Source organism: Hibiscus syriacus, unplaced genomic scaffold, assembly GCF_006381635.1.
Source record: "Hibiscus syriacus cultivar Baekdansim isolate YM2019G1 unplaced genomic scaffold, ASM638163v2 tig00116996_pilon, whole genome shotgun sequence".
NCBI lineage: Eukaryota > Viridiplantae > Streptophyta > Magnoliopsida > Malvales > Malvaceae > Hibiscus > Hibiscus syriacus.
Genome location: NW_024063512.1, coordinates 3,417,964 through 3,437,515, shown reverse-complemented (window position 1 = coordinate 3,437,515; position 19,552 = coordinate 3,417,964).

Below are 19,552 nucleotides of genomic sequence, written 5' to 3'. Positions count from 1 at the left end.
TCCGGTTGAGCTTGAACATAAAGCTTATTGGGCTATCAAGCGATTGAATTTCGATGTCAACTAGCTGGGGAGCAGAGATTATTAGAACTTAATGAAATGGAAGAGTTTAGAGCACAAGCATATGAGAATGCTCGGATATACAAGGACAAAACCAAGAAGTGGCATGACCAAAAACTGATGCCACGGCATTTTCATGTGGGGCAACAAGTCTTGCTTTACAACTCCAGACTTAAACTCTTTCTGGGAAGCTAAAATCTCGATGGTCAGGGCCATTTGAGGTGCATTATGTCTATCCTCATGGAGCTGTTGACATCAAAAGAATAGACAATGGGAAGATCTTCAAGGTCAATGGCCAGCGTCTGAAATCCTACAATGGAATTCCACCACCGCACAACAAGGACATGTTACGCTGCACGATACTGAAGCGTGCCCAGAGGAGAACCAAAATTCGATGCTCGGCATTGAATTTGTGTCTGTGCATAAATAAAATTTAACATTCAAGTTTTTTTTCTTTAGTTTTATTTTTATTTTGTAATTAATTTTGATCTGATTTGTAGGGACCACATTACTACAAACCATACAAGGAGCGGTCGCACAAACCCCCACCCACTAATTCCTCTCTTAACCCCTATCACCCTTTTCCCTCCCAAATTTTTAACTTTTTCTTTTCTCTTTCTTTATTCATTTTTTTCTTTTTCATGTTAACTTTTATTTTTTCTATCTCTTTTACTCATCTTCTTCCCTTATTCTCTCCATAGCCGAAATACATCCAAGTTTTTAAAGCTTTCAAAAGTTTCTTCCAGAGCCTGAGCACGATGCACCTGATCCTCCTGCTGATGACCCTACTCCTGATACACATCGGTCCAAGACTCCTGAATATCCGCCCACTGTCCCTGCGAAGAAACACCCATCCCCGTTCCAGCACCCAATCCTTCTCCTGCACACGTAGTGGTCGCCGCACCAAGACCACGGCTGGACGCATTGTGCGTCATTACTCAGTTCTTCCAGTCCAGCCAGCACTATCCGAAAGCACACCCGACAAGGATCTGCTAGCACCTCCAAAGCACCACCATCACGTAAACATTGAGGTACCTCTCTTGCATCTTTTCATTTAGTTGCATTTCATTGCATAACATAGTTTATAGTTAGTTTAGTTCTCTTTAAAGCATTGAGGATAATGCTTCCCTTAAGTTTGGGGGATGTATTTTCTTGGTAGGTCATATGCATGATAGCATAGCATAGTATTATGCCATGGCATCATTAAATGGTAGGACAGTTAGATAAAATGTTTTGAGGATACCCGATGATGATAATTTTGTTAGGCTAGAATCTGAATGTAAATGACTGTTGAGAATGATAGAACTCACTCTAGGGCTTGATGCTTGGTGAAAAATATTTACACGATTTGTATGTTCTCTATACTTAGAAATTTAGGAAATTTTTATGAAGGACTTTAGTTAGTCTTGGCATTGAAATAGTATGGTGTTAAAATGAAAAAAAAAACTCCCTTAGAAATGAAAACTATGAATAAATGCTTAAGCTAGCTGTAGAGGGACACTCCGCTTTGCCGTGGCATTTCCTGGAACTTTCTTTAATAAATGGAAGCCTCGTGCATGAGTGAATGAAAGAAGTCACGGGATGACTCTACTTAACTAATAGGGGATGGAAGGTATGCTCCCTTTCATCTAGAGTGTGGGAGAGTAGGTGTGATGAGCTGACTCCCTTCGTACAGCATAATAATAAAAAAATCAAAGAAAAGGGAGTAAAAATGTGCTTAATGATAAGTAAATGCCTTGACAAAACTAGGGACTTGATTAGAAATTGTCTAAATTCGCTAAGTATAGATTGGATATAATCACGCACACACACTACCACAAAGGATTTTGACCTAGGGAAAAGTACTTGAGTTCTTGATAAGTCTAGCATGTTGAAGCCTATCGTTCTGAGGGTTGAAATTCAATTTGTTTTACTGTTTTACTATCGAACTTTGCCATGACATTATGCTTATGTAACTGCTATCCATTGCTTGAGGACAAGCAATAGCTTAAGTTTGGGGGTGTGTTAACTTCCTAAAAAGGCTACTTTTAAAGCCTTTTTCACTTAAGTTATTGTTTGTTTAAAAGCTCATTTTAGTCATTTTAGGATCATGTAGTTGCATAGTTGCATTTGTGGTGGCTGTGCTATTTTATTTCTTAATAGTGTGTTTGAGGGAAATGTGCAGTTTGTCTATGGTGTGCAGGGAATAGCAAGAAAAAGGATTCTTTGGGAAGTAATGCCGCGGCATCACACGTTGCTAGAGCAGATTGAAATGCCTTGGCATTTCTGGCGCAGAAAAAGACAAAAAGATATTTCTGCATCAGGACAGCTGGCACTGGACAGCTGTCCCTGCACGGACTGCTGTAACCGCCTGCCAGAGCTACCAATGGACCACTGCCACTTGGAGGATAAGATTCATGCACAAAATGTGATTCTAGGGGTATGAGGGGTATTTTGCACCCAACAAACTCATCATTACCCCTAGATATTTTTTATTATATATACACCTCATGGGAAAGAGAGAATAGAGGACGGTGAGCACACGCATAGAGCAGAAAAATTAGATTTTTATTTTTCCTTTCTTCTTCCTTGGAATATTCCTCCATTGATAAAGCTCCAAGGAGTGGCAAGCTAGGCACCGAAAGGAGCTAGCTAGCTAGGTGGTTCATGGTGGCCGAGAGAAGACCTCCGGTGGCGCGTCGAAGGCTTCTTCTCACTTCCCTTTTTGCTGCTATTTTTTTTATATTATTTGTGGGTTGTTAGAATGAATTTTCATGACTTTGTGTTTGGATATTTCGAACCCCACCATGAACTAACTTATTTGGTGGTGGTTGGTTGAATGGTTGTTTGAACTTTATTTTCAATAGTATATTTAAGTTTATTTTGGTTCTTTATTGCTTTGCTTATGAATGCTTCACCATCTAGGCTTGTAAGAGGCATGGAAATGTCCATCTCTTAGATGAAGGTTAGGTATTCGGAAGAATCCTAAACTAAAAATACTTGTAAGTATTCGGAAGAAACGCAAGATAAGATCCTCATAAGCAATGGGTATGGTATTTCAAGGGGCTTTGAACGGCCTAGGAATATTATAACTTAATCCCTTAGATCTCGGAAGAGACTAGGATAGGATTTCAACGACTAAAAAGGTTGTCTTTATCAATAGGGTAGGTTGTCCAACATCGTTGAGTGAGAGCAGATGCCTTGGCATCCTATTCTTTAGGTTCTTTTGAACACCTTAGGAAAGCCCTGTCGAGTAATTAAAGACAAGATAGCTTAGATATACTTGAGAATAAGTTTAGCAACCTTAGACCAATCCCTACCATTCATTTCATTGGAAGCTTATCACTGAGGATTATTTTCTTCTTATTTTATTTATTTTTATTTACTGTTTTTACCATTTCTCATTGCCTCAACATTTCACCATACTCATATTAAACATCCATCATTGCCACTGCATTTCCATTTGCTACACCATCAATCCGCATCCACAGCATACACATATCCATTGCCGTGACATTTGTATATATCAAGACTAACTGTACTTAGATAATTTAGTGCGTTGCTTTGGTTAGACTTTTGTGATTTCACCCAATCCCTGTGGAGACGATACTCACTCATCATTATATTACTTGAGCGATTGTGTATACTTGCATTATTTGTGTATATTTTATAGTACTCACAACGCGCACAAGGCTCAATTAATTCATTTAAAGATTGAAAATGATAAATTGAGCACAAATGGAAACCATGCATGAAGATTTCCAGAAGGTCAATCAAGCTTTTAAAAATGTTGGTATAGGAAATACCCCAGAAGTGTGGATAACAGGGGTCACTAAACTAAAAAAGAACTTTAAGATACAGAAAAATCGAGCGAAGAAGTTTTCATTATTTACGAGTTCTAGAAGAAGACGCAATACATCTGTCATTAAATTGGAGAATTTCAAGCCAAAAATCAAATGTTGAATAGCTATAAATCAATAAGGAAGCTCGTATCATATCCATCAACATGAGATTGATACTGAATTAAAATCCACCAGAGACAAGAACAAGATATTGAAGAAATGTTTAGATGATTATGGAGATCTTGTATGAGAACTCTTGAACAGAGAGATTCCCTCACAAGAAAAAATGAACAACATTGTCTACAACTATGAGAATTAACATAAAAGATGAAGGAAAAAGACAATGTCATGAAGGAAGTTGCTGCCAAGCAAGCAATGTGGCTCATAAACTGGTTGATTTAGCTGGTTTCACGAGAGAACTAAAGCAGATTGACAACTCCACACCTGAGCATGAGTGGAAGTTAATTTTGCTTTTAAGGGAATAGAGAAGTTAGGGTGAAATCTATCCCCTATATGTGAAGTTTTGTTTGATATCAAAACTTTTGTGTTCAATGAAATCTGTTTTAAGTTGATCACTCTGATTAACTCATTCGTTGCATTTACATTTTCATTTTGCATTCGTACTTTTCTGTTTGCTTTTGCATTGCACAAATTGCATTCTTATTTTGCATTTTCGTATTTACATTACATTTTTTAATTAAATATTGTTATATGCATTAATTATAAAAACATATAAATAATTCCTGAAATGTTGTGTAACAGTAAAACCGAGATCATCCATTCATATTATTGTATCATCATAAAAACAATGGAGCAATCTCATGGAAGATTACAAGATCAGTGGCCAGAACATTCACAGTGTTACATCAAGATACAAGGAATGAAACATTGGATTCTCTACAAGATGGATTGAATCAAATTATTCAAGTGATGGCAACTGATAAAGAAGAAATAACTGCTAAAGAGCACAATGCTATCAGATTAATGAGTCGAGAATGATAACATACCCTAGGGCATCCCACTCGAAGCTAAAGAATAACCTCATTAATTATTCAAAATATGAGGAGGGATTCAAGAGGTTGGATGAAGCAATCATAAATATGGAAGGTGTTAATGCACTTCAAAAAGAATTAGAAGTAAGAGAGCTCAGCTTGGTTCCAGATTTGGTTATTTCCATGAATTAGGATGCCTGATTTTGAGAAATATGATGGCACCAGTTGTCCCCTAATCCACTTGGGAATGTTTTGCAGAAAAACGGAAGGATATTTAAATTCTGATGATTTGTTAATTCACTTCTTCCATGATAGCCTCATTGGTCCAGTAATAGTATGGTACAATCATTTGAACCAATAGCAGATTAAAGATGGGTTGATCTAGCTGATGCATTTTTGGGATAATATCGATATGTTAAAGGTTTAGCTCCCACACGTATAGACTTCAAGGAGTAAAGATGAAGGCCAATGAAGCATTTAAGGAGTATGACTTAAGATGGAGAGGAGTGGCAGCACAAGTTCAACCTCATATGTTAGAAGAAGATATATGACATATGTTTCACGATTCCCTTCCCGCTCCTTTCTTTGAGTTAATGCTGGCAAATCCAACGAAGGAATTTGAGAATTTATTGACAAATGGGGAATTAATTGAAAATGAAATTAGCGAAGGAAACTTAAAATTCACATCTAAAAGCCCAATGGATCAAAAAGCGAAAGTTGATGATGTGAATGAATGTCACATCCAGAGTCCCCACAACTAAAAAAGAAAAGGAGCAAGTAATTGTTTGGATCGACCAAAGAAAGTCACACGATCAAGAAATACTTTGGAGGTGTTCCAAACTTCCATTTCAGATTTGTACCCTCATTTGATTAAAGGTCAAATATCACACCAAGACCAACGAAAGTGCCACCAAACCGTTCTTCTCATAGCTATGATCAAGGTAGTGTTTGTGATTTCCACTTGGGAGTATTTGGGCACTCTACGGGAAATTGTAGGCCACAGTTAAAATAAATAGAGATGCTTGTTGACAATGAAACATTAACATGAGAGTTAGTGGAAAAATGGATGACGAACTCAAATAGGGCATCAAAGCATGATTGAATCAAGTGTTGTCAATTTAGAGAAGTAAAAGGGCATCTTAATCAAAGAAAATATCATTTCATCAGGCATAGTGCTTTATCATTTTGTAGCATCTTGTTTGAACATGATTTTCTTGTTCCTCTCCCCGCCTTTCTCCAATAAATAAATTTGTGTCGTTTTTATGGTTATGAGTAAGGAATCAAATTTTAATCTTAAAGTTTTTGAGTATCAAGTAAATTAAATATTCTTTTAATTTTTCAAGACTTATAGATCTTTGGAAAGTGGTAAAATTATATCTTTCATATCTTATCCAAATACAATTACATGATCTATTTTTTACCCTTACCAAAACCAAATTTTGACACTATATTTATCTGAGACTATGAAGTATTGCCTCTATCTATTTTTGAGACATCAAATCCATATGGTCATCTTCTCGGGTAAAGTTAATTTGTTTATAATAGTATCTTCCACCATATACATGACTTCAAAAGTCACACATTTGTCCTTCCAAATACAAAACCTCAAAAGAACCAAACTTTCAATTATCCTGTAAGAAGAGACGAGATGAAGCATCATGGACCAACTTATCGAAGAGAATTTCAAGTAATTGGGGCATGCTCGAAGTAAGAAAAAAATAAGAAAAAAAGAAAAAGGGAAAAAAGAAAAAATTGATTTACATAATTATATCATGCATTAATTACATTGTTTTCATGTAAATAAAGTTAATCCTGAATATTCATCCCCCTGGGGATACATATTTTTACAAAGACTTATGTGTATAAGATGATGAACATCTTTGTTTCATTTATCCCTTTGCAAAAAGAGAAAAATATCCTTTTTTGTCCACATTTGAGCCTGAATTATTTTTCTTCTGATTCAACCCTAACCAAGGATCACCCTCCACACTTAGGGGGGTAAGGTGAAGGATATATACTCACAGGAATAAAGATTATTAATCCAGTTTTATTATGAAGACAAAACTCCATAAAATAAAGAGAGTTTTGAATTACAAGGTAGGTCAAATACAAAGTGCTTGAAGATCAATCCAGTCAAGAATAACGAACAAAATTCCAAAATACAAGAGGAAAATGAGGTTCTCAAAGCAATTGAAGTCCTATACTCATTCATCAGAAAAAAGAAGAAAAAAGAAAAAAAAGATGAAAAAAGAGATGAAAAAGAAAAGAAAAGAAATTGAATCAAGATGGGTGACTCATTGAGCCTCAAGCTACAATATTGATCAAGTGCAATCAGTTCAAAGATTCATATTCAACAAGAAGCGCAGGGAATGATGGAGATATAAGAAAATGGAAATGAACCCAAAAATTGGCAGTCTAAAGGGATCCAGAAAAAGAAATGATGAAAGACAGGTAGCAAAGCAGATCCAAGTCAAGCAATGCAAGATTGAAGGCATCAGAATGAATTGATCCTTGGTTCTATTACCCTTAAACACTTGTTTAGGCCTTTTTATCCTCTTCTTTCATAACCATGAGCCCTAGCCTACGTTACATCCCTAAAAAGTCCATTATAATCATACATGAATTTCTAAGTGAAAGAGACTATCTTCAGATTTCATTCCGCCTCTCGGGATTGATTTTTTATTTATAAAAATTGGTTTTTCAAAATCTTTAATGCATGATATATAATAAAGGGGGGTTTCAAGATGTAAATTTTGAATAACGTCTTAAAACCAAAGGAGGATTCGAGTTGAAAACTTGAAAAGGCGCTCGAATATTGAATGGTACAACAACGACATAAGAGATAACCTTAAGCTCTTGATGAAACACCGCACATCCCAAAGACGTTCCTGAGATTTTAGAATCAAGAAGTAACTCTATGATATGAGCATAACAACCACTTCTTCAAGATTAGTGGATGCTCAAAGGGACATATATGCTGGACCAACCTGAGAGACCTTACTTTACCAGAATCAACCTACACTTTAAATCAGTCAATAATTTTGACACTTGCCATAGGGTTATGATTTTTTGATTTAAAAGTGTAGTTGATTTATTTGATATTCATTAAACTCATGTTTATGATTTAATTCATTTGTGAACCTGTAAGGGGTAATACTTTACGAAATTCTTTCATTTGATAAAGAAAGGAGGAAAAACATTTTTAAATAGGACACTCTCAAATAAAAAAGGTCTTAAAAGCAAGTTGATGCCTATTCTACCTCTATTGGAGAAAAAGAATGAGCGATGCCAGAATGATGAAGTATTTTACATTCTTGAAGAGAATAATTCCCGAGAGTCAGAAAGTATGGAGAATTGAACTTGTAAAGCTATCTTGTGACATTATTAGTAACTCATCAAGAAGGATTACTTTGTTTTAAAGGGGTATACTAAAGGCTCATTTCAGACAGAAATGATCCATGTGGGGTATTTTGAAAGCTCACATCAACAAAAAGCAAATGTTGGGGCATGCTAAAAGCCCATTTCAATCAGAAATATGAATGTTTACGTATTTTGAACGTTCGTATTAGTAAATGTTGGGGCATGTTGAGCGCCTATACCATCTTATGGAAAGATCATTGATTTGAGCAAATATTTTCAATGAGATAGAAAGATATGGAGAATGAAAATGGTGAAACAATGACTTTGGAGCTGACTATACATAGTTGCTTTGTTCATCATACAGTTGAATTATTCTGGTGATATTACCTACATTGAAGCTGGCAAGCCAAAGCGTCACACTTGTATTCCTACTGAGTTTTGTCATTTGGTGTCCTTGTGACGTCATACAAAGCTCTAAACACTATGCAAAGAGCTTCACTTATTGAGAAATCTGGGCAGAAGCTATAGGAAAGGATGAATGTGTTGTAAAATGTTTTACGAACATCTGAGCAGAAACCACGGGAAATGATGAATGTGTTATCAAATGTTTTATGAACCAGTGATTAAAGTGTTGAACCAATATTACGATTATACGGTGTTTCCATTTATTGACCCAAGATAAAGTTGTCTTCTTCAACCCCAATGTTAGAAGTGATATATGATGAAGATTTCTTTCCACAGAAGGAGAGCTGAAATTTTAACAACAAGAAACTAGTGGAACCAACTAAGGTTGAACAATAGGTTGTTGTTAAATATCTCGACATGATATGGTCCAAGTTTTCTTGTTCAATATCTGATTAGATGTGGATACATGAAAGGAATTAGGATAAATCCTCCTTGTGATGTGTTTCAAGAGTTAAATTAGAACAGACGCTACTCTCCCAATTAATCTCTACTGAGTTTGGATAATTGCATCTACATTCTTCAAAGATGATAGATTATCTTTTCAAAGATGAAAGCTTTATTGGATTTCTACACAAGTCCAGACGAAGAAAGTCGGTGTTATCAAAGACAAAATGGGGGCATCAAGGTTATAATTCTGATTACGGCAAGAGTTCCATAAATGAAACATTTCTTCTGAGACTATAATGAAGCAAAGAAAACACAAAGATTGCTCTTCCAAAAAATAGAATTCCAGCTAGAAATGAATTTTGACTAAGGGAAGAAGATCAACCACTTTGAAATCAAATGAAGATTGCATCAACATTCATGCATTCATAAGAACATCATTTGCATAATATAAAATTCATTACATTGATACATTGATTGTAGTCAAACATGAGGTTTTTACAGATCTCGTATGAAAAAAGAAGATTCATGATGGACAAATACCTCACAAATGGAAGGTAGAATTCAAACCTTAATTCAGGAATCACGCAAACATCTGAAGAAATAGATGGTTGCAATCCATAAGTGAAACATTATTTTGAAGTGGGGCATGTTATCCAATCAACACGTTATTTCAAAAATGAGAAAACAATTTCCAAAGTTTCTTATTTAATCTTTTCTGAAAATGAAATTGTTGAATAGTAAGAAACGGTTTCCAAAGTTTCTTACTTAGTAAACTGTTTCCCGAATTTATAAGTCCTTAAGGCCATCTGTAATTCTTTTGAGCATGATGTTTTAAATCCTTCGGGTCATCTATAAGCCTTTCGAGCAAGATAATAAGTCCTTCAGGCTATCCATAAGACCTTCAGTGCAGGATGTTTTCAAATGAGATATTAAAAACTAAGCCTAATTTTAAGGGGTTTTCTAATTATCTTAAAAGAGTTGTTAAATGAAGCTAAGCCTAATAAAGGGGTTCATTGACAAATAAGAAAGTAAGCTTTCGAGGGTTTCTTGATTCGTAAGTCCTTTGAGCCATCTGTAAGTCTTTCAAGCATGATGTTTAAATATTTCGGGTCATCTGTAAGCCTTTCGAGCAAGATGATAAAGCCTTCGGGTCATCCATAAGACCTTCAGTGCTAGATGCTTTCAAATGAGATTTTAAAAACTAAACCTTTCAGGGTTTCCTAATTATCTCAAAAGAGTTGTTAAAGGAAGCTAAGCCTAACAAAGGGGTTCCTTGACAACTATAAAACTAAGCTTTTGAAGGTTTCTTGATTCGTAAGTCCTTCGGGTCACCTGTAAGTCTTTAGAGCATGATGCTTAAATCCTTCGGGTCATCTGTAAGCCTTTCGAGCAAGATGATAAAGCCTTCGGGTCATCCATAAGACCTTCAATGCAGGATATTTTCAAATGAGATTTTAGAAACTAAGCCTAATTTTAAGGGGTTTCCTAATTATCTCAAAAGAGTTGTTAAATGAAGCTAAACCTAACAAAAGGGTTCTTTGACAACTAAGAAACTAAGCTTTCGAGGGTTTCTTAATTTGTAAGTCCTTCAGGCCATCTATATGTCTTTCGAGCATGATGCTTAAATCCTTCGGGTTATCCATAAGACTTTTAGTGCTGGGTGTTTTCAATATTTCTGTTATTTGATTCACGACATTTCGAATCAACAATGTATTGCTTGAGAAAGTTTTACTCGAAATAGAAATTTGTCTCACTCGAGATTAAATTAAATCCTTCGGGTCATTCATAAGACCTTCGGGCAGAATGTTTTCATCATTTCCGTTGCTTGATTCACGATATTTCGAATCAACAATGTCTCTAAAAACAAATTTTATCTCACCTGAGATAGTTCCTTTTCGAACAAATTTCTTTGAATTCATTTTACATTTTTATCCAAATATTGAATATTTGACAGGAATTCCAAAGATTAGCAAAGATTTCAGCAAAGAATTACTATACTTTTCAAAACCTTGAAAATATAGATTTCAGCAAAGATTCAACCCATCACTTGAGGGTTCAACAACTCCATCTTAATCAAGAGAAGTCAAATAGACAAAAAAGTATTGTCTTTTCGTCTTTGCTCTATTCTTGTTAACACAAGAATGAGCAAAGACGGGCAGCTCTAGACACTAATTTTTTCCCATTTTATTTTAATATTATTATTATTATTATTATTATTATTATTATTATTATTAAATAATAATAATTAAAAATATATTACAGGCCCAATTTACAAGGGACCCGAAGGCCCATTTACAAACCCGAAGGCCCAGATCCAGAAGTCCAGACCTGATGCAGACCTGGCCCAACATATCTGGCCCAACAAAACCACATACAGAGAAAGCCTAGGGTTATGAAACCCTAGGTTATCATCTCACCGCCGCCACCTCCAGAAGCCTACCGCCGCTCCACTGTCACGCCACCACCCCGCCGAAGACTCCAGAAGCACCAGATGGTCGCACACATTGTAGCTATAGGGTGAGTCACCACTATAGTTTTGTGACTCACCGAAAAATCCCTCCTTTGCCTGGTCCAAGAAAGGCACTGTGGTGGCTATAAAAGCCACCGATCCTGCAGAGAAAAAGAACACAACCAACAACAAGCAACACAACGACACCAAAAACACTGAAAAAACATGATACGAACAGAGCAAGAAAGAAACACCAACCATCAACAACAAAGAACATAAGAAAAGAGAAATAAAGGGACATACCATGCTCGTCGGATTCTCCAAGCGTCGTCGAACCGTTGATTTTCCGAAGGTAAAGAACTTAGATCTACGTTGATCTATAGGTTTTTAGAGGGAAAGAGACTTGAAATCGGGATTAGCAAGGTAAGAGCTTCAATTTGGGTAAGTTTCCCAAATTCCAAACCACATTTAGTGGTTATCGGCAACGATTGTCGGCGGCCAGCCGGCTCTCTCTTCGGTGAGAGAGTCTAGAGAGAAATGAGAGAATTTTCTCTCCTTAGAGAAAGAGAGAAGAAAGGAAATGAGAGGGTTTGGCCCTTTAGGGCCAATTATAGGGTTTTTATACCATCATCAAAATGACGTTGTTTAATTAGGGATGCCTGTGTAAATTCGGGAGTGGGTAAACTATACCCGCAGTCCCTTTGAGTTCTATAATATTTCAATTTGGCCATTGAAATCAAATTTCGGTACCTTTAATTTTATTTTCGTATTTTATTATATTTTTATTTTAGTCACTAATTAATTTATATATATTTAGGGTAAATAACATAGTTAGCCCCTATAATTTTAATAATTTATATTTTAACACCGAATAATTAATTAAGGTTAAATTACACTTTTAATCCCTAAATTTCATAATATTTCAATTTAGGGTATTTAATTTTGATATTTTACAATATAATCCCTAATATTTTTAACAATATTCATTTTTAACCATAAGTTTTTTTGTTTTTTTATTTAATCCTATAGTTTTATTTTGATCAATATTAATTGCAATTTTATTTTATTATTACCGCTTTAGTTTCAATATTTTTTAATTTATTACTTTAATTATTATTTTTAATTTTATTTTTTTATTTTATACTCATCACATGAATATATATATATATACAGAAATGACTATTCGGCTCAGTTGGTAGAGCACAAGGCTCTTAACCTTGGGGTCGTGGGATCAAGTCCCACGGAGTGCATTTCATAATTCGGAGGTCTCCTACGGAAGTTGCTCTCAACCTGGCGTTGGGGGCAGCCTACTATCCTACCTCTCCCTTACCCCATTACATATGGGAATAAGGGTCAGCTAATATATGAATATATATATATATATATATATATATATGAAAGGATAATATTTATTTTTTAATATTAAGAAAGAGGTTGTCTTAAAGTAATTAGATGTCATTTTCTGATATTTTTAAATAAATAAATACCCTATTTATAAAACCCTAATATATATATATATATTTACTTTAGTTTTATAAAAGTTATTTTAATAAATATTTTCTTAGAATTATCCTAGTAAATTTGAAATAACATGATCGTAAATTAAATTCATATTCGAATTCTTAAACTTCTACTACTAGAGACAATTTATAATTGCCGGGTACCAATTTTGGGCGTTGTGGGAGTGTTAATCCTTCCCCAAATGTAACCGACCACGAATCCCTTTTTATTACTGAAAATAATGAATTTTTGGTTACACACAAACCAATTTATCTTTTAATTTATGTTTTATTCAAAACTCTTTTAAAAGATGATTTTTAGGTATTCGACCTACCTAACCCAAAAGGTCGATGGCGGCTCCGAAACATTTCCTTAAAAAATTTATTTATTCACCTTATTTTTCCGCCAAGAAAATTCGTACCCGGGCGAAAACCGGTTATGACAAAGACCTTGGATGAGGGAGCAACATGGCTCAACGGGAGGGGTACCAAGGGTGACGTTGAGCAAACCACCGAGCAAATTAGCACATACACCTAGTTTAAGGGCATCTCTCGGCCACTTGCTTCCTGCTGAAGGAGAGGGAGAGGGGTGGGCTTCGGCTTCGACTTCGGCTTGGGGGAAGGACAGAAACCACAGGCACTGACTAGGGAAAAGAAGATAATGTTGAGTGCAAAAAATAGGGCTAGAAAGGCTGTTGTTTTTGAAGCCATGGCTGTGAAACCCTAGTACCTTCTTGCTTCAAGTAGAAGTAATTGATAGGATGAATAATTTGGAGCGAAGGTTTGGGGTCTTTTATAGCGCTTCAAGTTATCCAAATTTGATAAATTTACTGAAATTAAAGAGTTTTTTTTTGTGAATTTAGTTGATAGGAGAATAATGTTTAATAAATTGGTGTAAATATCCCTCATATTTTAATAATTTCAAAATTAAACAAATTAATCCTTTTAAAAATAATTAAATAAATAAAAAAAAAAAAAACATTTTAAAAATTACAAAAATGTAGATAATATTAAATTATTTTTAAAAATAAAATTAAAGTTATATAACAGTTGATTCTTGAACAAATTAAAGTTTCATTAGATTTAAACATTAAAAAAAGTAAATGACCAAATCAAATCTGTGATAATAATTTGATTTAATTATCTTAAATTTTTTTAAAAAATATTGTTTTTTTAGTTAAATCAGACTTTACCCATTTTAGGTTATATTATGTTAGATTGTCAATAAAATTTTAATTTTAATTTAATATGTTTAATATTCTTTAATATAACTCAACTATTATATTAAACTCGACGTAATTCAAGTTTCATTTCATTGCAATCGATTTAAAAAATCAAATTAATTGAATTGATAAAATTAAAATTAAAATTAAAAATTTCGACTCAAATAATTCAATTTTTTAATTGGATTGGATGATCCAACATTTACCTTTTATAATTAGCATAAGAATCTGCAGAAGGTCCGTTGTTAGAGATATTGATAAAGAATCCCACACGGAAGCCCAACTATCTTTAGAAGGGCTCTTTAAAAAAAACTGCATGGAACAACCTCTAATCAATGAAGTAAAAAGGGCTTACCAAATTACTTTAGATCATTATACTTTTTTCAGCAAATAATTACTAATATTTGACATATTAATCAATTAATTTAAATAAGATATTATAAAGATTTAATATAGAGATGATCTTTCTAATCCAATTTACTCTATTCTTAAACGTCGGAACTCAAACTCCTTACCTAAGTAAGAGATTTAATATTTTATCCCACTAAATTATTGTACTTGGTAATTAAAATATAACGTAATAGTCCGAGTATGATGTATTGTTTTTTTATACAAATATAAAAACATAATGCAACAACGAAATGGGTCAAAGATGCAACGTTAGTCCAATCAATCTCTTAAGTGCACGAGTTTTCATTCTTCGTAAAGACAAATGCAAAGTATTGAACCAAAAATAAAGTTGAATAATGCCCATTTGCAGAAAACTTGGGAATGAAAATAATTTATATGTACTTTTATGCCTTTGGACCGTGAAGCGAAAACTCGGCAGTTTTTCACCCTCGTCTTTCAATTTCTATAACTTTTGGGATATGTCTTCATGTTTGCATTATTAATTAATTATATGTTTAGTTGTTTCAAAACTCATGAAGGCCAGCTGAGGTGTTGTCCTCTTTGTGAAGTGAAAACTCGAGAGATTCGGGATCTTTCATTTCCCCTTTGATCATCCGGCCAAAACCCCTGGTTCATGCACTTTATTATATTTTCTCTCTCTTAATGAATATCCCAAAATATTCATGGTTACGAAGTGAAATCTTGAGCGAATAAAAACAATAAGTTTATGTTAAATAAAATAATGTGTTTGAATCTTGAAATTATGAATGAATTAAATTGTTTTCAGAAGATCATTCTTATTATAAATATATACAATATACGGATTAAATTGATCAATCAATGAGTTAAAAGAAATGTGATTTTATTATTTAGAAAATAAATGGTCAAACTTAATGTTCTTATCACGTTTATCACATCTTTTCATAACTGTTGTATATTTTAAATTTTGTATGCAACTTTTAGATAAACATTACAAATGGTCACCTTTGATAGTTGGGGAGGGTGGGAGAAGAAGAGGGTACGTGTCTAGCTTGGGTCATGCATTCCACTTTCTCTTGTCTCCGTTCCAAATTCATCAGAATGGGATCAACTTTTCAAAACCCCAGATGATATAATTTGAAAGGAATCAAAGATGGATCTGAATCCAAGAAGCTAAAAGTGGTACATTCCCAGCACATGGGATCATCTTTAATCATAAACAACTTCAATTGTTGTTCCATCCACTTCCCCCACTTGTGGACTCCCTTAGGTATTAGCTTCCATTGCTCTAATTATTTAATTCATTAATCAAATCCCATCCTACCATCTGTATGGATGGAATCTACAACATTATTTCCATCTTTCTCTCTTTTATTAAGACGTATTTTCCAAGTAATTGAATTTGATTTGTGTACACAGTGATTACACTGCCTCCCAAAAATACTCACAGGATTTATTTACATAAATTAAAGTAGCTTACATACATATATGTCCAAATTGCAATACCAATTGTAGAAATCATTTTGTGCTGGCTGTATTGGATCTTAAAATACTAGTCAAATGGATGGAATCGTCCTAGACAATTTTACGTTAAGTACGATCGAATACCTTTAAATTCGGTATACATCGAACACTATCATCAAAGTTAGATTTGAGAGTCAATTACATGTAGGAAAGGTTTGAACACCCTCACCACACCCAAAGCTTGATACCTTAAAGAAACTATGCTGTTTCAAATGAAAATGACCACAATGACGAGATTAGTATAAGTATATAGATAAATGCGTAAAAATGATGAACGTGCTAAAAAATGAATTGAAAACCTTGTTAAAAATCTTAGATTAGGACCGAATTAAAAGAAGCTAGACTTATTCGGCTCAATTAGTAATTAATTTAATTAAATACAAGCACAATTGAAAGAAACTAAACTTATGAATCAATTTAAATAATTAAAAACCTAACTAGAGGAAGCTAAACTTATTAAGATCAGTTATTAATTAATTTAATTAACAAAGGACCTTTAAAATCACCATTTTATAGGTAGAATAAAGATATTCTAATGTAAACTTCTAAAATTATATTTTTTTAAAAGAATCTTTAAAATTTTTCCAAGAAAGATAAATTTATGAATATTAGGTGTACTTATCCTAAAACAACAAATTGTCTCTTAAAAACACACTTTTCAAAATATATATTTTATGAACTACCTAAATATGGATTTGGTATTAATCATATAATGAAACTAATAAAGTATATGAATTGGCATAATAATCATTTGAACTAGTAAATTTTCAATTTAGATAAGTGTTTGTTTCCAATTGACTATTATTAAAAAAAGTATATTTTTTTATAAGTTGTTAAGCATGTATATAGAAAGAAAATATTTCATTGTTTTTCTTGATTTAGATTAAATTTTTTAGTATATTAACATTTGAACCTAATGTCAATTAACATATATATAATATGTATACGCATGTGTTTATATATAATTATTCACATTTCTAATACGATATATTCTTCATATTATTTTATAATTGTAAAGATAACTTTGGTGTTTATTTCCATATTAGTTGTTGATCGATATGAAAATTCAAAGGTAAAGTACACAAATGGTCCCCTGACTATGGATGTTTTTTATTGAGTCTCTCGACTATTAAAAGTTACAAAATAGTATCTTAAATATATGATGTTACTTTGTTAAGTCCTTCGACTATTACAAGTTACAAAATAATCATCTAACTATTCATATGTTCCAAACTTGTCATTTTATGTTAAAAAATGGTAGTCATCTGAGTTGGATGTCAATCTGTTGACTATGATATGATAAAATATGATCCAAAAAATGTTTGAGTTGTATCTTGTGGATCGACTCTCTGTGTACATTATGTCATCGAGTCAGTGCTTGAAATATTATGTCATCAAGTTGGTGCTAGAAAGCAATAGCAATGTCAATAAACATCATTAAAAATATGATTTTATCCTATTGAATCAGTAGACTAATGTCCAACTCAAAAGACCGTCATTTTTTAACAAAAAAGGACGAGTTTGGAAGATCATTTTATAACTTTTAATAATCAAGGGACTCAACAAAACATCTTATAGTCGGGGACCATTTATGTACTTTACCCAAAATTTAATTACTATAAACGTGTTCGCATTGATTTTAAATGTAATTCTTTACATATTAATTATTGGAAAAAAATAATTTAATAAACAATTATGATATACGGAAAGAAAATTAAAAGGAAAGTTAATTAACATATATTTTATTTATTTTAAATATTAATAAGCTAATTATATGATATATAGTAGTGACTTTTAAGGTTATCCAATGTCGATATTTTAATTCATTTTCTTCAGATATTTTATATATATATAAATTCTAAATTTAATCTTAATTCTATTTAGAAAGAAGAGAAATAAGGACTCTAATGAAGGAATGAGAGTGGGTCTAGAACTCATGATTTAAAAAAAATATGAGGAAATAAAGATGAACAACGACTAAATGTATTTGATTATCTAGCTGAGATAATTTTTATAATTACTTTTGATTCTTGTTATATATATTATTATATAATTTAATACATCATCAGTAAAAAATAATATTATAAAAAAAGTTTAAATGATATTAAATATGTATATGATATATTGAAGAAAAAAAATAATAGATATAAATTTATAATTTTAATTATCTCGTTATATTCCAAAACAAATATAAAAATAGAATCGAAAAGTAGTTTGTGTAGACATTAATTTTTTCATCATATTATCATTATTATTATTATTTTTAAATAAAAAAATTCAAGTCCATTTACAAATTACAATCTGGAGCCCATATTATTAATCTCGGAGCCCAAGAGGAGGCCCAATTCTGACCCAAACACGGTGGCCCATATCCAGAAGCCCAAAGAAAATCCTAAACTAGATTAAGGTTTCCATCATCTCATCTTACAGCCGCCACATCTCTCAGTCGTTGGATCTGAGAGATCCAACGGTCCACAGAAGGAACAACAAGAAACCCTAGGGTTTCCTAACCCTAGGTTATCATCTCGTGTCGCCACTTGGATAGGACACAAGCCAGCCGTCGCTTCACTGCCAGGTGGTCCAATGTCCCACTGTCGACGCCTCCACCGCCATTGCCGACACACCAGTGCCACGACGACGCCAACAGAAGACTCCAGAAGCTCTGCTACCATGATAACAGTCGCCCACGTCGAGCTCTATGGTGAGTCACCACGATAGCTATGGTGACTCACCGAACTCAACCCTTGTGACCGGTCCGAGAGCCACACCGTCGATGGCTATAAAAGCCATCGACCACCTGCAAAGAAAGAAAACACCACAGCAGCAAATACAAAACAAAAAGAGACAGCAAGCACAAACCCACAGCAACAAATCGAAAGCAATGAGAGAATGGAGTGAGAAAACTTACCACCGAGGAAGCTACGCCGTCGTCAGAACCACCACACGCCGCCAAAGAAACCGAAATACCGTGGGTATTTCTATAGATCTAGGTAATTTCGAGGTTGTTTAAGGGAAAAAGAGGTTGGATTCGTCTTTTGGAAGACGAGATCTAAATTTTGGGGTAATTTAGGAACTCCGACAACCGTGAGCGATGGCCGACGGCGACGATCGGCGTCGGAAACGGAGGCCGGTTTTCTTCTCTGGCGAGGGAAAATGAGAAATATGGCCTTTTTTGGGTCGATTAAAGGGTTTAAAAACCCTCCCCAAACGACGTCATTTTGGGAAGAAGCGTATGTGTAATTTCCAATGTGGAGAAACCCTTTCCGTAGGCCTTCCAAGTCTGTAACTTTTCAATTTCATCACTAAAATCAAATTTTATACGTTTTAATTCTATCTTTTAAGTTTATTTTATTATAATTTAGTCACTGCAATATATTTTCATATGTTTTAATTCAATATTCAAATT